Source organism: Bos javanicus, chromosome 2 (genome assembly GCF_032452875.1).
Source record: "Bos javanicus breed banteng chromosome 2, ARS-OSU_banteng_1.0, whole genome shotgun sequence".
Classification (NCBI taxonomy): domain Eukaryota; kingdom Metazoa; phylum Chordata; class Mammalia; order Artiodactyla; family Bovidae; genus Bos; species Bos javanicus.
The window spans coordinates 46,410,952-46,435,655 of NC_083869.1; the positions used below are offsets into that span (position 1 = coordinate 46,410,952).

Genomic DNA, 24,704 nt, shown 5'->3' on the forward strand with positions numbered 1-24,704 from the left:
CTGCTGGATCATCAAAAAAGCAAGAGAGTTCCAGAAAAACATCTATTTCTGCTTTATTGACTATGCCAAAGCCTTTGACTGTGTGGATCACAATAAACTGGGGAAAATTCTGAAAGAGATAGGAATACCAGACCACCTGATCTGCCTCTTGAAAGACCTGTATGCAGGTCGGGAAGCAACAGTTAGAACTGGACATGGAACAACAGACTGGTTCCAAATAGGAAAAGGAGTACATCAAGGCTGTATATTGTCACCCTGCTTATCAGTAACTAAACTAAAAAAAAGCACTAGATGAGCTCAATAGCAGAATGGAAATGACAAAGGAAATAATCAGTGAGCTTGAAAATGAAACAATAGAAGTTCCCCAATCTGAACAACAGAGAGAAATGGACTGAAACAACAAGTGATCAATGCATGATACAGAATAATTGGGGCTGGTGCACTGGGATGACCCAGAGGGAGGGCATGGGGAGGGAGGTGGAAGATGGGTTCAGGAGTGGGAACATGTGTATACCCGTGGCAGATTCATGTTGATGTATGGCAAAAGCAATACAATATTGTAAAGTAATTAGCCTCCAATTAAAATTTTAAAAAATCTTAAAAAAAACCCCACAAACTTTAAACTGTATAGAGGTGAGGAAGACAGTAGCAGTTGCCAGGGATTAGGAATGTGTGGGAGGTAGGGGTGTGACTATAAAGAGGTTGTAACGAGAGGAAGATTTTAGAAGTGATAGGATATTTCTTTATCTTTATTGCATTGGTGGTTCCATGGATTTACATGTGTTATAAGATGTCACAGAACTACACACACACCACTATCAATTTACTAAATTTAATACATTTCATTAGATACTGTTCTTATTTATTTTTTCAATAAAAAAATTTCACAGGTGTAGTGGCCTTAAGCAATGAAATTTATTATCACACAGTTCTGGGTCACAAGTCTGGGCACAGTGTGGCTCAGCTGACTTTTTACACCTGGTTTCATGGAGCCTAAATCATGGTGCTGGCAGGTTGCATTCTTTCAAGAGGTTTTGGGTTAACTGCACTTTCAAGCTCATGCAGGTTATTGGTAGAATTCAGTTCCTTGTGGTTGTAAGATGAAAACCTCTGCTTCCTACTGGGTACTGGTAGGGGTCATTATTAATTTCCAGAGGTTACCTGTATTTCTGGGCTCATGGACTCCTTTCTTCATCGTCAAAGCCAGCAGTTGCAGGTCAAGTACTTCTCACTCTCCAAATCTCTCTGACCTTTCTCTCTGCTTTCATTTATCCTCTGTTTTCTTCTTTCCACCACATCTGACTTCAATTGGAGAAATTTTCTCTGCGTTCAAGGGCTCAAGTGACTAGTTATGTCAAACTGGACAATCTAGGATAAATGTCCATATTTTAAGATCCATAAACTTATGGCATTGGCATATTTCCTTCACAGCAATACCTGGGTTAGTGTTCAAATAATCAGGAGATGGGAATCTTGAGGAGACATTGCTAAAATTCTGCTTATCACAATTATGCAAAATATAACCATGGGAGGAAACTGGATAAAGGTTATATGGAATCTCTATGCTATTTTGGCAACTTCTTGTGAATTTATAATTATTTCAAAATGAAAAGTTTTTTAAATGCATAGAAGAAAAGTAAAAGCAAAATAAATATATTTTCTATCGAAAAATATTTTCCACCACCAGAGGATCTACAGTAAAAGAAATACTAGGGAAGGTCCTTAAAGTAGGAAACTTTTTATCTCAGTTGGAGATATGGAATTGCAGGAAACAAAGACACTTAAAAGGGTAAATATGTGAGGAAAATCTAGGTTAATATTAATTTTATAATACAGTAAAAATGACAGGCTAGGTTTAAAATATATAGAGAATTGAAATGCACATCAAGAATAGCATAAAGAGAAGGAAGGACTTAAATAGAGTTCAAGTGTTTTAATATATTTACATTGTTAGGAAATTTAAAATGATTAAACTGAAGATGACACTAGAAAAGTTAAGGATGTATATTATAGTCTCTAGTGTAACCACTAAATGGATGATGAAAGATTGTATTAACAAGCCGACAGAGACAAAGAAGTGGGAAAATAAAAGATTCTGTCACATTCACCCAAAAGATAACTAGAAAGGAGAAACCAGCAATGAATATTAGGTGGGACAAAGAGAAGATTCAAATATATCAACAAATACATTAAATGTAAGCAGGCCACATCTAATTAAAAGGCAAAGACTGTAAGAACAGATAACAAAAAACTACACGCTGCTTAGAAGAAACACATTTAATGTAAGGAGACAAGTTGAAAGTAAAGGATGGAAAAAACAAACACACACACACACACACATAAAGCTACTCTTCCACAAAAAAGACACCCTAATATAGCTATGTTAAAATCACAAAAAAAAAAGAGGCTAAAGAAAACTGATGGAGACATTTTATGATGTTGAATGTGCCAATCTTCCCAGAAGATATAATTCTTAACATGTATGTACTAATAGCATAACAAAATATATTAAGTAAAAACTGGCAGAATTAATAAAATTTGGCAAATTCACAAGTGTGGTTAGAGATTTTATTAAGCATGTCTCAGTAACAAAATAGATTAAAATAAATCAGGAAGGATATAAAATATTTGAATTAGCACAACTAATAAACTTTATCTAATTCACATATGTATAATAACATTTAAGAACATTCATTTTAATGCCCACAGAACATTTTAAAAAATTGTACATATAAACCAAGCAGCTAGTCTTAAACTACAAAAGACTGAAATCATACAGACAATGTTCTCTTATTACAGTGGAATTAAGACTGAAATCTATAACAACATTAAAAATTAACTAGAAGATGGTTAAATGTTTGGAAGCCAAGTAATACATTTGCAAAGAACACATGGGTCAAAAAAAAGAAATTCCAATGAAAATTAGAAAATGTTTGGAAGTGAAAAAATAACTGAAATATGGTATATCAAAATTCACAGAGTACAGCAAAAACCTGTGCTTGAAGGAAGATTTATAGCTTTATTTGTATATATTAGGGGAAAATGTCAGGTTAAAAATCTAGCAACATTTCTAGAGAAGTTAGAAATAGAAGAGTAACTGTTATCCTGCCTTTTTTTATTTGCAAATGTTTTAAATACTTGGGTTTTCAAGCTAGAGCTTTCTAAATCCATGTATTCTTTGAAGAGATGTCATTATTGTTGGATTTATAATGATAGATGCCTCTAGGAGGAACTCACCATTAGTCAGTTTAGAGGGTTTAATCAAAACCCCTAATTTGTATTTGAAATTGTTGCTGCCATACTGTGAACCTGTTAACAGCATCTATATCTTAAAGGAGATTTAATGTGGCTGTATTTTCTAGTTTGAAATGCTATTGTAAGTATTAATACGTTTTTAAAGCTCTTATAAATCTGTAGATGAAAAGAGCAATATAAATGCAAAAGCTTGGTTTTTCAAACCATTTACAATGTTCAGAATAAAAGAAAGAAGAGAAAAATTGAAATGTGAACTGAACCACAAAACTGGAGTGTTTACTTTCCTCTCTTCATTTTTAAAACAAGCAAGGCTCAGAGTAATAAAAGATAAAGGTAGCTATAGAATTGGTTTTCCAACTCAAGAACAGTAGTTCTAAAAATAAGCTAACTGGCTGAAGAAAGACATAGGAAGCTCTTAAATAAAACAAGTAACTAGTATTTTTCAATTTGATAATAATGAGAAAGTAGGTATCAAATTTGACCAAACTTTTGAGTGGATTTCTTATTATTCACTCACCAACTCATTCATTCAACCACACATAAATCCAAGAGATACTTGTTAACTTTGACAGGCACTGTGATAGTGCAGGAGATATAATGGTGAGCAGAGACATGCTTTCTTTCCTCTTGGTTAGGAGAGAACGACATTAAAACAGTCAAATAAATAAATAAATAAGTACAGACTGAGATTTTCTCCTATGACAGAGAGGCACAGGGTGTTTTGTGAGATTAACAGGACATTTGGTATAGGGGGTATGAGAAAGCTTGTGCTAGAAGGTCTTATATGAGCATCAGTTTGTAAGATAGAGGTTGGTTAATTAGGTCAAAGAGAGAAGTGAAGGGGAAGAGCCTTCTGGGCAGAAGAAATAATACAAACAAAGGCTTCTGGTTGGTGTAAGGAACTGAATCAAGGCCAGTGTGGCCAAACGAAGAACATGAGGGGAGAGAAGGAAAGGGGGAAGCTGAAGAGAGAGTAAAGGTGGGATGGAGGTGTGGAGGTCAGCAGAGATTCCTGGAGTCTCAAAGGCCATCTTCAAGGTTTTTTCTCTCTCCTAATAGCAAAGCAAAACTGGGAATGGTTTTTACTTTCTTCAGATTGGCCAGGGCTTTAGCTTCCAAGGGGAGGCAATGTCCTTCCAAACATTGTTCCAAGCTCCAACCTACCATCTTCTCACATAAATGAAGCAGAAGATCCCCAGTGATCTCCTGGAACGGGGGAAGTGACACCTGTTAAAAAATACTGTACTAAACATATCGTTTCCTTGCTAAAACCTGTCACTTCTCTTTGCCAAATCTACTTTTAATGATTCCTGCTTCTGCCAACCCATTATATGTACCATCGCCTACACAAATCGTTCCTACTTTCTTCCACTTCTGGTCATGCTGCTCTTTGCTTCATGAATGTCATATGCAGCTTTCACCTAAACTGCAACTATCTTACACAACAAGCTCGAAGTTGCATCTCCCTTTTCTTTAGGACATTCCCACCCACAGCCAGGTCCTTCTGGCCTGCATTGCACACTCACTAAGCACACCCCATAAGCAAAGAAAGCTCTCAGGAAATTTGCAGAGCTGGAAGTGAGAAGCCACCAATGTGCATTGGAAAACGATGTTCCTGTAGGATGTGGTAGGAGTACTTTCAGCAGCTGCCACAACCATTTCATACTTTTGCTGTTGCATGTATTTCTACTTGTAATTCTTTTCTTCCAATTTTTATATTTTAAAAAGCTTACCCAGAGATTTTGCCTCTCCACAAGGACTTTCCTAATTGCACCAACGTAATGTGGTCTTTTCAGGCTGGAAGTTTCTGTGATTCTTATTGCACATCATATTACAGTCTGCCTTGGATTATATTTATTTATATGTGGATTTCAATGATTGACTCTTGAAATTTGTGATCCCCACATTTCTTTTTTTTTTTTTTCCTGCAAGGCCTAACACAATATTTTGCCCATAGTAAGTGCTCAGTAAATACTGGTTGGATTAAATTGTGTTCCACATTAAAAATGACTAAGCACAAAATGTACTTATGTTCTCCACCATGCAAGTGTTATAGTCAGCCTCTTGGGAAATGTTTGCTGGAACATCTCTTCTCCTTCTTTAATGAATTTTGATCTTACATCGCATTTAAATGCCTTGGAGATACAAAAGACAAATATATCCTCATGTAATTTAAATGACAATCAGCGGGCTATTTTTTCCTTATTAATATACAGAATGTTGGTGGTCACAGCAGGTAACTGATGAGACTGATGTCAACGTCCTGATAATTGTCTGCCTGATTGCTCCCAGTCTGGGAGGCTGCATAATCACAGAAACAACAAGTGATTTGATCAGGACCAGGATAGTTCATCGATTGTCCTCAAGTGAGCTGGGTGTTGGCATTGGATGAGCTAACTGTGATATCTCAGGGGAGCCCCTCAGGAAGAAATCAATATTAAGATTTCAAAATATTATAGAAAGGAACTACAGGAAGCTTCTATGAGATGCAATCCTAGGAGTACTTGGTGTCATGGAAGGAGACTTGATGCGATCAGTCATCACATCAGACTCTATTAATTGGGACTCCAGCCAAAGGCATTTAAAAAGGTTTGAGGATCCTAACAGATGACTCAGCCATGTGATTACTTTGGCTTCCATGCTTCTCAACAGTTTTCTAAACAGTCTGAACTATATATTAACCAACTGTTAACAAAAATATTCTCCAAACAAAATCATTGTTTCTCCAATGGAATCATTGTTCATTCCATTCTCCAATGGAAATCATTGTTTCCATTACAGGATAGGGAAATATGCAGGTGACAAGGCCTTAGTAGTGATTAAAGGACATATTACTTTTGACAATGACTTTTAATACATAAAAATGTTGCACATATGTTGAAATTTTATCCTTCACTTGACAGCATTTTTAGATAAGCGACATTCGCACAATTAGGTAATCTACCTTGTGGGTTGAATATTCCCAAACTTTGGCATACAGGCTTTCCTTGCTCCAAGCCATTGCCATTCCTGTCTGGTTCTTTGGAGTCAATTTTACTTTTAATTTAAAACCTTTCAGTAGCCAGGTTTCTCCCCTTCCTTATACATTATGCTCACTGATTTATGACATCTAGGAGTTCAAGGAAAGCAAAAGGATACAGCAAAGTTCATACCTAACTGGTACTGCTGTGCTGATTTGGCACAAGAGCTTTCTGAACTTGCTAAGTGCTGAAAACTAATTTGTCCTCTGTGAAGCACCTTTATGAGTTCTTTGTAGTCCCCAGTCTCTGAGGATCTCCAACATGCTATTCCTTCCCTAAAGATTAACACATTTCTACCCTTTTTCAGACTTTAAGAATACAGCAATACCATTAGCTTCTCTCAGCCAAAGTCCATTTGTTCTTCTAGATGGTCTTCTGAGTTAAGACTTCTTTTGCAAAAAGGCCAGGGAAAACTCACACATTCTCCCAACTAAGTCTGTAAGTACAATTATTTTCCAAAGGGCAGACACAGAAGCCAGCTTCTCATTTTACATATTTATCACAGAAAGCAGAAGGCAGAGCCCAGTCCACAGTGTCTCCACCAAAATACATTAAGCTTTTCTAACAATTTCCTTTGACCAAGGGCTTGCAATTGTCCATTACCCACTGAACTATGGCTTGACAAGTCTTTGGTCAGGCTTCTCTCTTCCCTATATGTCCCTAAACTCTGGCTTACTTTGAAAGAGTACTTGAGTACATGCACTTTAACAGATCGTTCTGAGAATCAGCTGATCATTTAGAGAAATATTTCCTGTTAAACTTCCCTGATCATGCTTTCTTCTCACCCCTACCAGTTACCCTGCTCCCCATAGAGTTCCTGCTAGTCCTGTTTTGTTGTTGTTCAGTGGCTAAATCCTGTCTGACTCATCGTGACTCCATAGACTGAGGGTTCCCTGCCCTTCACTATCTTCTGGAATTTGCTCAAACTCATGTTCATTAACTTTGGTGATGCCATCCAACCACCTCATTCTTTCTTAACTCCTTCTCCTCCTGCCTTCAATCTTTCTCAGCATCAGGGTCATTTCCAATAAGTTGGCTCTTCCCATCAGGTGGCCAAAGTATTGGAGCTTCAACTTTAGCATCAGTCTTTCCAATGAAAGGTTGAATATTGATTGATTGGTTTGATTTTCTTGCATCCAAGGGACTCTCAAGAGTCTTCTCCAGTACCACAGTTCAAAAGTATCAATTCTTTGGTGCTCAGCCTTCTTTATGGGCCAACTCTCATGTCTGTACATGACTACTGGAAAAACCACAGCTTTGACTATAAGGACCTTTGTCAGCAAAGCAATGTCTCTGCTTTTTAGTACACTGTCTAGGTTTTTCATAGCTTTTCTTCCAAGGAGCAAACGTCTTCTAATTTCATGGTTGAAGTCAATGTCTGCAGTGATTTTGGAGCCCAAGAAAAGAAAATCTGTCACTGTTTCCACTTTTCCCCCATCTATTTGCCATGAAGTGATGGGGCCGTTGTTGAGTTTTAAGTCAGCTTTTTCATTCTCCTCTTTCACCTTCATCAAGAGTCTCTTCAGTTCCTCTTCACTCTCTGCCAATAGGGTGGTTTCATCTGTATATCTGAGATTATTGATATTTATCCCTGCAATCTTGATTCCAGCTTGTGATTCATCCAGACCAGCATTTCACATGATGTACTCTGCACATAAATTAAGTTAGCAGGGTGACAATATACAGTCTTAAAGTACTCCTTTCCCAATTTTGAACCAGTCTGTTGTTCCATGTCCAGTTCTAACTGTTGCTTCTTGATCTTCATACAGGTTTCTCAGGAGACAGGTAAGGTGGTCTGGTATTCCCATCTCTTTAAGAATTTTCCAGTTTGTTGTGATCCATACAGTTAAAGGCTTTTGAGTAGTCAATGAAACAGAAGTAGTGTTTTTATTTTTTATTTTTTTTTCCTTTCTGAAATTACCTTGCTTTCTCAATGATCCAGTGGATCTTTGAGATTTTGGCAATTTGATCTTTGGTTCCTCTGACTTTTCTAAATCCAGATTGTACATTTGGAAGTTCTCAGTTCACATACTGAAATTTGCTCAAACTCATGTCCATTTATTTGGTGATGCCATCCAACCATCTCATTCTCTGTCATCCTCTTATCCTCCTGCCTTCAATCTTCCCCAATATCAGGGTCTTTTCCAATGAATCAGCTCTTCACATCAGGTGGCCAAAGTATTGGCACTTCAGCTTCAGCATCAGTTCTTCCAATGAATGTTCAGGGTTGATTTCCTTTACAATTGACTGGTTTGATCTCCTTGCAGTTCAAGGGACTCTCAAGAGTCTTCTCCAGCACCACAGTTCAAAAGTTTCAATTCTTTGGAGCTCAGCCTTCTTTATGGTCCAACTCTCACATCCATACATGACTGCTGGAAAAACCAGAGCACCATCTGGGAAGCCCAATTTGTAGGGTGCATCACTTCTTTTAAAGGAAGGACTTGATATGTATGTTTGGCTTAGTCAGTTCAGTCAGTTTAGTTCAGTCGCTCAGTTGTGTCAGACTCTGCGACCCCATGAATCGCAGCACGCCAGGCCTCCCTGTCCATCACCAACTCATGGAGTTCACTCAGACTCATGTCCATTGAGTCAATGATGCCATCCAGCCATCTCACCCTCTGTCGTCCCCTTCTCCTCCTGCCCCCAATCCCTCCCAGCATCAATGGGAAATAGATGGGGAAATAGTAGAAACAGTGTCAGACTGTATTTTGGGGGGCTCCAAAATCACTACAGACGGTGACTGCAGCCATGAAATTAAAAGACACTTACTCCTTGGAAGGAAAGTTATGACCAACCTAGATAGCATATTCAAAGGCAGAGACATTACTTTGCCAACAAAGGTTCGTCTAGTCAAGGATATGGTTTTTCCTGTGGTCATGTATGGATGTGAGAGTTGGACTGTGAAGAAGGCTGAGCGCCGAAGAATTGATGCTTTTGAACTGTGGTGTTGGAGAAGACTCTTGAGTGTCCCTTGGACTGCAAGGAGATCCAACCAGTCCATTCTAAAGGAGATCAGCCCTGGGATTTCTTTGGAAGGAATGATGCTAAAGCTGAAACTCCAGTACTTTGGCCACCTCATGCAATTAGTACATTGAAACATTATGATTTTACATATCATAAATTATGATTTTACATAATCATAAAAATTGTGATTTTACAACTGTGAGTTTTCCAGTTATAGGGCAGTGCATGGGGCAAACGTTGGAAGTAAAAAACTATTCGAGAAAAAAAAGTGTGATTTTTTTTTCAGTTAAATCTTTGAAAAGTACTAAGCATATGAATGCAAATTTCCCCATTATGTCTGATAGCACAGATTATTATATTAAGGAGAACATTTTTAGCTAAGTAATGTATACCCATTTTGTAATGTCCTTTTCAAAACTAAAATATCCCACCTAGTTAGGCAAAGGGCAGGTTATACAGAGCCCTAAACTCCAGGGTGAGAAGTCTGCATTTTATTCCCAGTGAGATGGAAGGTTTTGGATGATTTCCAACAGGGAATCCTCATAATTTACACTTTTAAAAGCTCCCTCTTGGCTCTTAGGGTGGAGAAAGAATGCTAGAAGGACAGGAATAGCAGTTAGGAATACAGTCTAGATTAAAGATGATGGCTATTTGGACACAGTGCAGCCACCAAGCAACTCAGAATGAATCTTTCAGGGGCCGAGGCTGAAGAAACTGTCAAGTCACACAAAAGGGCATACTTAAGTAGGGTGCATGTTTTTTGTTTTCTCTCACCTTTTTTGCTTTCACAGGGCACATATTCACCCATCTTCACCACATATTACCCCCAACTCCTGCCCTGGCTGTGGTCACCTTAGACTTCTTTCTCTCTTCAACAATTTTAGTCTTGGCAACTGAGAAGACATTAACTTTGAGTATCAAGTACTCAAAAACTTTAGGTATAAAACACCGATCACCCTTTAACTTCAGAGAAAGTAGGCGAAAAGCACTACCACCTAGTGGTCATTGCACTGTTTGATATCTACCCTTCCTGGGTTCAAATTCTAGATCCAGTGATAATCAACTATGATCTCGGACAAGCTGCTGAAATCCTCTGTGCCTCAATCGCCTTATATGTAAAACAGGAATACCAACAGTACATATCTCACATGATTGTTACAAAGATTCCATGAGTTGACATTTACAAAGTGCTTAGAACTCTACCTAACACGTAATACATGCTACTTGGGTATTTGCTCTTATCATTACTTACCTTTTACAGCTGCATGAGAAATAGATAAATAATGCCTGAAAAGCACTCAGCACAGGGCCTCACACATATAAAGTGAGCATCCAATGAATGCTCAACTATTATTACTTTGCTCAAATATGACACAAACCTTAGCAATGATCCTTTTTTTTTTTTTTTTTTTTTTTTACCTATCTTGCAGTTTCTAATTTCTTTTTCAGCCCCTATGAGGTCATCTATGCCTGTGCCTGTGTCTGCAATGAGTATATTTAACCTTGGAGCCAAGACAAAAGATACTGGAAAAGAGGCAGAAGACACAGGCTCATTTCCCAGTTTTTCTGCTTTATTTAAAAAATAAATAAAACTGCTTCTCTTAAGAGTTAGGTACCACATTTTTGAGACTCCAGCTGAGGTAAATTCGTTGAATAGGTTATTAATTTTAGCACTCTTACATAAAATGAAAGCAGTTTTAGAAAGTGCGCCTTTGTCTGGGTTAATTAGTAAATGAGAATATTGGGACTTTAGTGCATTTTTTTGCTTCAGCAATTCCTGTAATTATTTTTTTAGGTTCATGTTCCATATAAACTGTATTACAAAGATACTTTTAATACCCATTTTGTGATACAGGAATATTAGTAGTGTTCAAGATACATCAGGGGACAGAGGACAGTATAAGGGCTGTGTTGCTTAAAGAAAAGAAAGAAACTAAAGAGAAAGGAATTGAGGAAAAGAGATGAGGCTGTCAAAACGAGAAAGGACACAGTGAAGAGAGAACAGCACCAAAAGGAGGCTCCCTTAAGAGCCTGTTCCATTTTGCCATCTGACTCCCTGGATCCAAACCTCATTTTTATCATCTTAATGTTTATATTGTTAGTGACATCCTTGACTTCTGTAACTTCTGCAAGCCTCGTAAGGAATCTCTCCAATTATTGGAGTTTTTCACAGATCTTTAAAAGTATCTGGCAGCAAGATTATGTTACATGACAGTAAACAGATGCTTAGTCATGGAATGATGAGTACAGGTGCTGGGTGCTGCCTGAATCAGTGCAGAGTATATTTTTTTCCCTTCCTTTTGGTTTCAACCAATTTATTAGAATAAAATTGGCATCAGATGCCCAGATTAACATGTATACTGCCTCCTTTATTTGGCTGTAAAAAAAAAAATTAGAGAATCCCTTCCGCTCACATCCCCATATTGTCTGCTGCTCCAGGTTAAACTGTAGTGTGATATGTATCCAACCTGCCTGGATGAGGGGAAGGCTCATTCTTGTGCGCAGTGTAGTGACGACTGTGCAAAATTACAAGAAGGTCAAGAAGAAACCTGGAAAGCACCCGAGGAAGATAGAGTTTTATAAAACTATATAAGGTCATTGAGTCAGAAGCAGTTTTCCTTGTTCCAGGACTATCTGGCTAGTTTGGGAATTAAGGTTTAGAGAGTAACAAAATCTGTATCAGATAATTTACATAGTCATTTTATCCATCCTTTGCTACCATGTTATAAAGTATCAAAAGCCCTATTTTACAGATTGGAAAACTGGTTCAGAGGAATAAAATAACCAGCCTAAGGTGATGCTGCATGTTGGAGTATTTATAAAATTAAATACTCAAGACAAGTTTGAGTCTAAGATTATCCCTGTACCTGTGTGATCAGCAAAGTGATTCCTGGTCTTAAGCACAGGCTTCAGAGAACCAGAACATATGTTTTTTAGGTAGTATTACTCAGGCTGGTGGAATGTAACACAGAGAAAATGACATCACAGATGTTCCTAAGTGTCACACACACTGGCTATTTAAGTGTTTGTAACAGAATCCTACTCCAATAGGATTTTAGATGCACATGGCAAAAGAAATATAATCCTGCCTGGGGCCCAGAACTCCCTGGCAGCTGAGGATGCAGGGGTTCTCCCCTAGGATCCTGGTGATGGACACTGTGCCTTGTCCTAGGATCCTTGAGGATCCTGAAGCAAAGATTGCTCTTGATTCCAAGAGTCTCCATATCCTACATCTGACCACCCTAGATGGTAAAAAGTGCTCTCTCACCAATCAATGTATCAACCAATCTCATACACACACACACATACACACAAACACACACACATCTCTCCTTCACATCTCTCTTAAGATTTCTTTGCTTCCTAATGTGCTGTGCTGTGCTTAGTCGATCAGTCATGTCTGACTCTTTGTGACCCCATGGACTGTAGCCCACCAGGCTCCTCTGTCCATGGGGATTTTCCAGGCAAGAATACTGGAATGGGTTGCCATGTCCTCCTCCAGGGAATCTTCCCAACCCAGGGATTGAACCCAGGTCTCCAGCATTGTAGGTGGATTCTTTACCATCTGAGCCACCAGGGAAGCCCTTCCTAATAGATTCTCTCAAGAGACTCCATGGAAGCTGGGACGGCTCCAGATCCATAGAACTATGCAGAGACATTTTTTATTATCACAACGACTCATGGGCACTTCTGATCTTTACTCTCATTTACTTCTGGCATAAGGATCAGAGATGCTAAATGTCCCCCAGTCTGTATAAACCCAAACCACACTCCCTGAGCAACAGTCCCTCTGAAGGAGCCCTGCACCCACATCTCCCTACCTTCCCTTCTTCCCACTTTTTAAATCAGTGCCCCATCCCCACCCAACAGCTCATTCCAGCAAGAGCCTTAAGGAAGAGGAGGGGAAATGGATTAACTTATCACCCAAGAAGATAACCTACTGTTCTGAGTTCTGACCTCTGCCGACCCAGGTTCTCCACTTTCTTGGTTCACAGAGAACTTTGCTTTTTGCTTAGCTTGCTGAATACTCTTTATTGGCAGCTACTCAGAAGGCCCCCATTTGAAAGTCCCAGCCTGTGGGGTTGATTTTTGCTGCCAAAAACAGCAGTTGTTGAAGTCAGCTACATATTGCTGGGTCATCCATAAGGGTTTTGCCTTTTTTTCCTATGTGGAAAACATGTGTTCTGCCAAAGTCATGCCTACCCCCAGCATGGGAGCTGACAGGATTCCATTTGCTTCTAGCATAGGGAGAACTGACCCCTATAAATTACATTCTTCAATAATGGCCTGGCCCAGAGAAATCTGGCATCACCCCCAAATCTTTCTCTTTCCAGACTCTTGTAAGCTAGACAAGAGGAAGGGGGAAGGAAGGAGAGCAGTCAGGAACAACTTCTCAGACTCTGATTCAAGCCCCTGGGTGGATGTGATGCTCCTTAGTATCATCCTTAGTAAGATGTGGAAAACTGCCTGGGAAAAATCTGGAGACAGGAACATCAGGGGTTCAGTGCTGACCTTGTTAAGTCTGAGAGGCCTGTTAGACTTACTTAAATGGAGATGTTCGATGGCAGTTTGGTCCGTGAGTTAGATTCCAGGGAGTGGCCAAGATTGAGATATACATTCGGGAGAGATGCACAGTTCTAAGTCTGTGGACTGAAGATGACCTAAAGAGAGAAACAAAAAGACATCTCAGTCTTAGCTGCAAGGTTTAGAACCACTGAGTACAAAATCATTACCGGGTTCTGAGTCTGGCAAATATTACTAACAGACTGTCTAGTTATGATGTCTAGTGTATGAAATTAACTACTGGAGTGTCAGTTTTACATATACCATTGCTGTTTCACAACCCTGAAGTAAAGAGTGAGATGGATACGATGGTGAGGTCATGGATGATTTTTAGTTTCTTTCTATATTGTTCAAATTCTCTACAATGAATGTGCAACAATTCTACTATGAGAAAAACACAATAAATATTTTAAACAGTAATAGCCTATATGTGGTGCACAGTGTACTGCAGTCGGTGATCATAAATTCATGCAAACTCCACCACATTATCAGGTGAACACCAGTGTAAGGGTGGGCATTCCTCCTGTAATTTTAAATGAATTATGTATATAAACGTTTATGATTTTAATGATCTAGAATAATGATGCCTTGGTAAAAGTGGTAAGACCAAGATGTCAGCACGATACTTTGGACATAATAAAAGCACATTTATTGAATAGACAAAAGGTCACAACTAAAAGTCACCCTACATGAGTCTATTAGCTTGAGGAGTTCACAGGCGTGTTCCTTACATTTCTCTGTATCTTTTCCAACTCTCCAAATGCAAAGGGATAGCAAAAATGTAATCAGGGAAAAAATTCTTGGCCACAACTCACATTCCAAAGGAAAAAATAACAACAACAAAATACCCAAGCAAAACCATCAAACCACATCCTGGTAAAAACTTCTCATGTGCCGCGAGGGCATCATCTGGTCCCCATCATTACCAGCTGTGACTTGAACAACCGGAAAAGGCCAGAATGTAGCAAGAGGAGCTAAAATGAAAGGCCCGTGACAAGGCTTTGAAGCTGAGTGTGTTCAGCAGCATTTGTAACTAAGGTGGCGACTAGAGAATTAAAGAAGGAACAGGAGGGCTCAGCCTAAGACGGAGTCACTAGAGCCTATTAATAAAGATGGGAGGAGTCTTTTCAGATCCAAATAAGAATGGCAATTTTCAGATCTATCACAAGAATGTTCTAGTTTTCATTCTGTTGATGTGAATTAATAGCCCACTTGGAGCAGTGTACATGCAGGTACTCAGGGAAATGGGACAGCAAAACTGAAGGACTTTATACCAAGTTGGAAAGAAATGACTCAATACTCTGAAACTGATATCAGCAAACTTAACCCTAACACCAATTTATCACTGCTATATCCTGGAGGCCAGTCCACAGAATCACAACTCCTAAGGATATAAATGTGTGATCAGATAAGTTAATCAAGATAAGCTTCTTACAGCAGAAACTTACATGCAGAGACTTACATGCTATGAGTCTCCCAGAGGGGTAAAACAGAACTGACATTTCCCTCAGTTCTTTGTTTATAAAAACTCTTACCCAGAGCATCCTAGACGAGTGATGTTCCAAAAAACACACTTGATAAATCCTTCTGAGCAGACATTAGGGTCACATAGGATTGATCAGGAAGAACTTTGTGGAAGTTGAAGCAGAGTTTCTAAACAGAGAGGTAAATAATTTGATGGAGAAATAAGAAGATAATTTAAACTGAAGAACCATACAATAGTTCAAAAATTAAATGTGTTTCTGAGGATGAGAACAAGCTATGTCCATGAAAGAGACATGGATTCCAAACTAGGTGTGGCTGAGACAGCTTTCTCTAAGAACTGCGCTGGTGCTGTTCAGTCACTAAGTTCATGTCTGACTCTGCAACCCCATGGACTGTAGCCCCCAAGTCTCCTCTGTCTGTGGGATTTCCCAGGCAGGAATACTAGAGTAGGGTGCCATTTCCTTCTCTGGGAGATCTTCCCAACCCAGGGATCAAACCGCCTCTTCTGCATTGCACAAATCCTAACAAATCAAGTAACTGGAAAAAGTCAACCAGCACTTTGAATTATAAAGAGGTCAAAAGTCAACCAGCACTTTGAATTATAAAGAGGTCAATGAGAAATGGTGGGTGAAGATTGAAGAATCTACTAATCTTATAGATAACATACCACAGAAGAGAATTCTTAATTTTAATAATTTTAAATTATTGTTTTGAATAATTTAAGAGTTGTCACAAATTTATAATGATCTACATATTTCAGAGCTAGTACATATTTAACTAGTTTTTATCAATTTGTCTCTTCTATAAGTTAGATTTGTCCCTTGGAAGGCTGCATGCTTTATAAGACAAATTCACAGTACTGTTTAACGCATTTGTTCTTTCGAGAATTCAGAATTATCAACCTTAAGGCAGAAATCCTGCCAGTTATAATCCTATCCTCACAAGACATCATCAAAATGCTGATTCATACTTGACTAAATAAGCTGCATATTAATTACTCATTTCAGTGTCAGAGTATTCATTATATATTGCTTTTTCCAAAGGAGGGAAAGATAAGGAGATGCTGATGCTTCCAGGGCATTTCATTAAAATGCACAATGCAGCAAAAATAAGTTACTTTTGCCCTTTAAATGAATTATGTAGAACAAATCTGTGAAAGTAATAGTGAAACAAAAGGCTTCATCATTTGGAGCCAAAAGGATATTTTTAGTCTCCTCTCTTAAATGCTTTTGGTGGCTCAAATCTATACAAGCTATGCTATAGTTTCTCCAGTCTATACCTCATGTGGAACTATTATCTATGCCTCTAGTTCCTCAGTACATATCTCCTCTCACTTGTATGCTGCTGCTGCTGCTAAGTCGCTTCAGTCGTGTCCGACTCTGTGCGACCCCATAGACGGCAGCCCACCAGGCTCCGCCGTCCCTGGGATTCTCCAGGCAAGAACACTGGAGTGGGTTGCCATTTCCTTCTCCAATGCATGAAAGTGAAAAATGAAAGTGAAGTCATTCAGTCGTGCCCGACTCTTAGCGACCCCATGGACTGAAGCCTACCAGGCTCCTCCATCCATGGGATTTTCCAGGCAAGAGTACTGGAGTGGGGTGCCATTGCCTTCTCCTCTCATTTGTATAGTAGGTTTTAATAAAGTCTGAGGCTACAGGGTGAACCTGACATAGTGGAAACTCATCCTGGACTTGGTCTCTGCTCCCCTGCCGTGTTTCAGGTCTGCCAGAGCAAGTCTTATGTAAGAATGCAAATCATGCTCCATCTGGTTAAATAGTGCTGCATACAGCAGTGCTGTGTGGGCTTCTCTTGTGGCTCAGCTGATAAATAATCTGCCTGCAATGCAGGAGACCTGGGTTCAATCCCTGGGTTGGGAAGATCCCCTGAAGAAGGGAAAGGCTACCCACTCCAGTATTCTGACCTGCAGAATTCCATAGACTGTATAGTCCATGAGGTCACAAAGAGTCGGACATGACTGAGCAACTTTAACACAGCATCCAGATTGTCAGAAGCACTAAAATGGTAGACATTAGGCTGAGGATGGTTATAATTACAAGACTGAAGGGGAAAATGAGAATGAAGCTAATACTGTTTCTTTTTGGAGAACTAGAAAGACAGTACTCACCAAAGTTTCTCACCTTGATGTCAAGAATCCCTTAGAACCAGAACTCAAGCCACACTCCCTTGTAGGGTTTAGGCACAAATGGATATAGTGATATAATTTGATGGCCCAACGGTTTTCTGGATGGAGGCTGAAAAGTCTACTTGTAGGAAGCTCATGCTAAGGGAAAGGGTGAAGATGACCTGATCCTGTTACAAACGCTTAGTTATAAAAATGGAGGAGGTATCCTGGGTACATCCTGGAAAACACATTTCAGACCTGTCCCTGCTCTAGCCTTCTGGATACATGTATATGTCCAAGAAAGCAAGATGGAGCTATAAGTGCTCATTAATTATTTATACTATTTTATATAATACATCTATTGTGATCATACCCTGCCAGAACATTAGGCAAAGGGGTGAAAAATATCACCTTCCTCACTTCCTACGCCTCCACATTCTTCTGACACCAAACTGGTAGGTTTGGTGTTATGGAGTCTCATGTGTTCTTGGTGAATCAGCCCACCTGCTAACTGTGCAGAGCAGAGCACAGGGAGGGACTCGAATGGCCACTGAAGGAGTGTGGAGAAAGGGGACCCCCATGCCAGCAGAGGACATGCAGAGCTGTTTCAGGGAGGCACCATACACAGAACAGCAATTGGAGGGCAAAACTGTCCAGTGTTACTGGGTGTGACCAGGGTGAAACTGCTGGGAGCCCATTTAAGATACCCCACAGAGAGTCCTGGAAATACTAGTGGGTGGGCAGGCAGGGAGCTGAAAATCCTCTGTCAAAAGATGAGGAAGGCCAGCGAAACTAGTGAAATTTTAGCTTTTGCTATGAATGTGACCTCAAGGGTTTTTTCTAGCTGATGAGTCCTGGGAGAAATATGTGGCATGTGTGAATCTGAGAGGTTCCCTTGCTCATTTTCTAACATAGAATAGAGGTCTGCTAACTGCCATTCTAGGAGAATCAGTTTTAGAACTCAAAATAGCTGGTCAGATATACCAAATTTCTTGTTTTCTTTCATTTCTCAGACATAGGAAAGCATGGGAGTGGTGTGATCATCTTGGGCCAGAAAACAAGATGGAAGAAGAGAAGCAGAGAGGGAGAGAGGCAGCCCAGGAGTCAATGAGCAACCGTCTTGTATTAGGCTCTTGGCTGGATTTCACTCATGGCCATTGTTTTAGTTGATTGTCCAACAAACAAACACACAAATCTGAATCAACTGTTACTATGAACATTTTACAGCAAATAACCATCTGGGTTGCAGGGGATAAAGTAACTTGTCCAAGATCACATAACTTTTAAGTGTTAAGAGTAAAAATTTGAATCAATGTCAATATGACATCAAAGCCCAGACCTGCACCCCCAAATATGAGCAAAGCAGCTTGATAGGAAAGACATTAAAATTTCTATTTCTTTCGGACTTATGCTTGTCAGGAGGGCCATGCTAGTCCAGATCCAGTAGTGACCCACCATACATGGTTCACAAAATATTCAAGGAAGAGGGACCGAAGATGACAGTTGGGGTGTCCATGGTCTGCACACTCATCCATTAGCTTTTACTGAATTATAATGCACTGTTGTTTATGGGGCCCAGAGAAGTCATTTATATCATGATGACACAATGGGTTCTGATTCAAAGTCAGGCCAAAAATAATTATGAAGCCTATTTGAGGTATCGATATCTAACATTATAAACATTGCCTTAATGTATGTTACATATTTTCATGTGAAACAAAATGATTTTGTCATTGATGAATATACAGTTTTAAAATATTATATGTTAATACATCATTATCTCACTTTTAAACTTTTCTCTTTGGGCGTAAATGGACATGATACATCAATTCAATAGTATGTATATACAATTTATAAACAAATATATTTATTCTTATTGAGGATCCATGTTCAAAAGGTCCAGTAGACTATGTTATCAAAAAAAAGTTTTTGTTGGGTGCTTTGAATATATATGAATATATACAGTATATAAAGTTTTTGAAAGCAATTTTAAAGAATAAATAGAACAATAAATACCAAACAAATAGGAGGTAAATGCCATACAGTAAGGGATGTTTGGGGAAGAGAAGATGGGAGATGCCTTAATTTTGTAAGACTGAAGCCATCAGAGGGTGACCATACATTTTCTTTAGCCTTGGCATATGCTTGTTTCCCCAACATCTCTTCCAGATCTTGGGCACCCCTTTTACTCTCAAAGTAATCTGGTTTGGATTATAAATTTTGTGGTCACCTTAATTATATAGAGAACTTTAAAATTTTTCATCTCACCCTATTTCTCTCACTTGCTCGCCTTTCTACCCTTGACTCAATTAAAAGCTTTTTCTCTTATTTTCGTGGCCAGCCCTATTGCCTGTATCCAATGGAGGCTATGCCAAGTTTATGTCATGACCTTCCTTCCTGGCTAAATACATTTTAGGTGGGAGTTCACTGGTTAAGAGTTGGCATTTTCACTGCTATGGGCCCAGGTTCGATTTCTAGCCAGGGAATTAAGATCCCACAAGCCACACAGCATGACCAAAAAACATTTTAGGTGCCTTCCTTCCTTCCCAGCTTATAAACATATTTAAGTCTTATAAAAATCTTAAAACAACAAAAAAAATAGAAACCAATCTCTCTTTGCATATTTTTTCCTATTTTATTTTGAAAATTCCCTAAAGGAAGTTCTTACTTGCCACATGTATTTCCTTCTACACCCAACACACTACAGTCATTGCTTTTTTACAGCTTCCCGATGACCACACCATTTCATACTATGTTCTCTACTTTCATTTGCAAAAAGCTAATGAGAGCTTCATTAGAGATTTGAGCAGGGATCTTAGCTCTTTAACCAAAGAATGGTCCTCTTTTACCTACTCAGCCAAAAGAGGAATGAATTGGTGACCTTCACACGGCCACAACCACATAAGCCTCCCATCCAAAGGCATTTCCTTAGCCTCCCTTCCTCTGTATCTTTACGGGAATGTTTGGAGTAATTGATCAGATTTGCACCTTAGAAGTTTCTATTATTTTAGTACATTTCAAGACACCGGGCAGTATAGTATAAATGCTATGGAATTTGAAGTAAAAAAAGCCGTGAATTCTGGTTCTGTCCCACAATACTGCTCAATGATCTCACTCAAGTCATTAGCTTCTCTGAACCTGATTTCATTGTCTATCAAATGGAATTGATGATACCTCATCACAGGCTGATTATCACTGTGAGTTGTGTTCAGTCACTCAGTTGTGTCCAACTCTTTGCAACCCCATGGACTACAGCTCGCCAGGCTCCTCTGTCCATGGAATTTTCCAGGCAAGAATACTAAAGTAGGTTGCCTTTTGCTACTCTAGGGGATCTTCCTGATCCAGGGATCAAACCTGCAGCTCTTGCATTGGCAGGCAGATTCTTTACCACTGAGCCAGCTGGGAAGCCCAATCACTAAGAGTTAAGTTACTAAAGACTATGTTCTCATGGACACTGGCTCACGTTTGTGTTTGTTTGTTTGTTTTCTGTGGTCAAAGTTTTCAACTGCCTTGAATGGCACAATTCATTGAGTGGGCTGTGCTTTAATCAACACTAACTTGCAACTGAGTCAAAAGCACCGTAAGAGTCACTGTGACACAGTGTGTACTCTCCACGTACTCAAGTCTAGAGTCTTCAGGGCAATGACACCATCTGTTCCTGTGAGAACTCAAGACAAATAAATATACTGAAACTTCTGGGTAGTGCCCAAGCTCTGATATAGTTTATACTGAACATTTTTTTCCCCTAATTCCATTTATATATTATGTAAACAAAAGGAAGAATGGTATGAACGAATGTAAGGGAAGAGTATAACAGAAAAATTCTGGAGCTACCACTAACTGCCTGACGAAGGAGCTAGAGTCCAGCCTGAGAAGGGTTACACTGACCCTCCCCCAGAGCCACAGGCAAGAGATAGTCAATGGCTAGTGGGGGAGGGGGTCCGAAGAACCCTCAGGGATCCATAAGAATCAGAGTCCACTATAAACACCTGCCAAGCTGATGGCACTTGGCACCCCACACAGAGTGCACACTGGTAAACAATGCTCCCTCTTCCTTCTCACCTCCTTCATGACCCAGCCTCCATAGGAATATGGAGCAGGAAGAATAGAAGTGTTTTGAAAAATAGCTGAACACACGACCATTCCTCAGTCACAGACTTTCCACCTGCAACTTACACAATCCCAAATTGGAGAAAGAGGAGTCACCTCAACTTAAAATCAAGTTGGGAGTTTTGATAATTATTTGGTTATTATTATACTTACTTATCTGAGTGTTGTGTTTTATGTCTGGTCACCAAGAGTGGCCAGAAAAATCAAGGGACTGCTTAAGTTTTCACTCAAGGGGAAGGACTGTCTCAGGAAAAATATAAAAAGAGTCAACTAGAGGCAAAATAGAATACTATAACTGGTTCATCAACTTCAGTCATTCCTCTCACTGAGACATCGGTTGTAGGCTGCCCCCCAAGCGGAAGGAAAGAAAAGAAAGTGAAAGTGAAGTCGCTCAGTTGTGTCCGACTCTTTGCAACCCTATGGACTGTAGCCTACCAGGCTCCTCCCTCCATGAGATTCTCCAGGCAAGAATACTGGAGTGGGTTACCATTTCCTTCTCCAGGGGATCTTCCCAACCCAGGGATCGAACCTGGGTCTCCAGTGTTTCAGGCAGACGCTTTAACCTCTGGGCCACCAGGGAAGCCTCAAGTGTACACCTTAAATACAAAGCTGACATGGCAAAGCCTTAGACTTGAGGAGCCCACAGCAATGGTCAACATTGCAAGCCAAGGCATAGCAGAAGAATCGTGGTCTGCCACGTTGACTGGAATTTAAAGTGTAACAGGTGCAAGAATTCAAAGTAAGGTCAGGACAGGAATTCTAGGAGATGGGGCAAAGAAAAAGGAATTTACAATTGGTTTTAAAGACTTAAGACTACCAAGAAGCCCCACGTTTACACTGCCTTCCAGAAGCCTTTGGTGCCTAATCCAAACCTCTGCCTTGACACTGCCAAGCACACATTTGTTGATAAGCAAGCAGCATTGAAATCAGCTAGAGAGAGAAAAGAACTCTTTCTTCAGTTACAGTCTCAGAAGTTAACTTTTTTATCTCAACTTGGTTCTTTGAAGTGCAGGAGAAAAAGTTACTGAAAAGTTTCCATCCTCTGACAAAATACCAGGCAACTATCAACATGGAGTTAGCCTCATCTCAGAGTCACTGTATGCAGTGATTTACAGGCAGAATTCCAAGGGTGGGAGGAAGACAAGAGCCTCAGTGCTGTAGGCCAGGGAAGCAATGCTTTATAATCTACTGGACAAAGGATAAGTCATATTACAGAAAACATGGAACTGCAGAGATAAAAGCACATTCATTCTCTGGGGCCAGGAAATTGTAGAGCATTTATCCAGGAAGCTTAAAATGAGAGAATTTCCCTGAGCTCACTCCCTATATTTATCTTTCTTGTTCTGATCTTTCTGTCTTCATTTCTCATTTCCTATATCTTACTGACAGTTTTTAATAATCAATGTATATGGAGGTAAGACAGCATTTTGAATAAATTAAATATATATAATATTAGTTTAAGTATTACAAAATTATTTTTATCTCTAAATAATTCCAAAGCTTCAACACATTCTATCTAAAAATAAAACAAACAAAAACTCTTAATCCATAAAACCTTAACAAACTTAAATACAGACACCATAGTATGATGAACACTTTAATATAACGGCTAAGAATAAATCATTCTGATTGTAATTTTTGTTGCTGAGAAACTTCCATTGTCCACACTTCTCTGTAAAATGGGAAATACTATTTTCCTCCTCATTAAATTTACTGTACTTAATGAAATCAATGGTGGTCACTTTCAGTTTAAAAATTCAATATCAATCAACACCTGTTTCCTTAAATCACCTTCCTACATTTATTTTGCAAGTCTTCGTATTTGCAACACAGGGAATGAGTCATAGTCATGCAATTATTTCTAGTTTTCAAAAAATCAGAACTTACTTGGGACAGAAGACCTCTTAGCCTACCCTAAACAGCCATTCTTAAACACCATTGTTTTGATCATTTCTTCTAAGTGTTGACTTTTAAAAAAATCTTTGATTTTTTAAATTCAATCTAGCTTGATTATTCTCATATTTGATTCCACTTAAAAATTCACTGTAAATTGTGGTTGAGCATTTCTAATTGGGAGAGACTGTACTAATGGCTTTACATGCACTAGCTCATGAACTCTCATAACCATCCTGTGGGAGTGGTATATCTGCATACAGCACGATCCTCCAACAGGGACAGAAGACCCTCAGCATCCACTATCCTGTACAGCCGCATGGAAAAGACTGAAATATGAAGTGTGGGAGGTCGTGGGGCAGAGTCCAGCAGGGCTCAGCTGTTCCCACAGAGAAGCCCAGCAGCTCCCAACATCCTGGTTCTGGAAGGCAGTCTGTGTGGTCAGAGCAGCTGTGAAGCACCCAGATGGTCCCTTTGTGCTGGCACCAAGGCCCTGAAGAAAGTGTTAGCAATATCCTTCCTGTCCTCCCTGCTGTTAAGACAAACACTTGGGTTTCTTTGCTGAGGTCCTTTCCTTCCTTCACATCCTAGTATTCCAGAGTTCAGGCTGACCTCTTTTATAGTTGGTCATTCTGCAACACTTAAAAAATTCCTGAGCTTAAATAAAGTGTACTTAATGCAGTAAGCATGACCCTTTCAAAATATGTGATGACTTAAGCTTTCTTTTATTAACTGTTATGGATTGAATTATGTCCCCCAAAAAGATATGTTAAAATTCTAACCCCTAGTACCTTAGAGTGTGACTTTATTTAGAAAGAGCATATTTATAGAGGCAACCAATTTAATATGAGGACTTGAGGGTGGATCCTGATCCAGTATGATTGATATCCTAACAAAAAGGGGAAATTTGGACACAGATAATATAACCAAGCAGTACCTTATGGGACCTTCCTGGAACAGACCCCACCCCCACGTCCTCTGCCTGCTGCTTCTTTGTAGAAAAACTGTAGTCTCCCAGGCCTCCCCTGAGTCACAAAATGTCTAGCTTAAGAATTAATGAGTGAAAGGATGTGAAAATGTAGTAACAAAAATAGGAGTTGGGCCAGGAGACCTGGGAAGAATTTAAACAGTAAATCAGCCATATGGCAGTCACAGAATCTTTGATTCCTTCCTGAAGTACCTAGATAACAGGATCTGATCTACATCTCTTGAATTATTTTACAGATGCTAAAACTCCCATCAAATAGGAGTTCACTATTTAATGATCATGAGCAATTAGTCCCCAGATCTAC

At 39.3% G+C, this 24,704-nt stretch overlaps 1 long non-coding RNA gene across 3 annotated transcripts in view; it reads right to left on the bottom strand.

Annotated features, from left to right (window-relative positions):
• Positions 1-24,704, bottom strand: part of LOC133260158 (uncharacterized) — a 142,705-nt gene that overhangs the window by 24,837 nt on the left and 93,164 nt on the right. For 2 of the 3 annotated variants that reach the window (XR_009740674.1, XR_009740676.1), the window contains exons 3-4: positions 15,338-15,455; positions 13,784-13,900 (exon numbers count right to left, since the gene is read on the bottom strand). This is a non-coding gene — a long non-coding RNA (uncharacterized LOC133260158). The remainder of the gene's footprint in view (positions 1-13,783; positions 13,901-15,337; positions 15,456-24,704) is intronic. The other variant, XR_009740675.1, reaches the window with a different exon arrangement.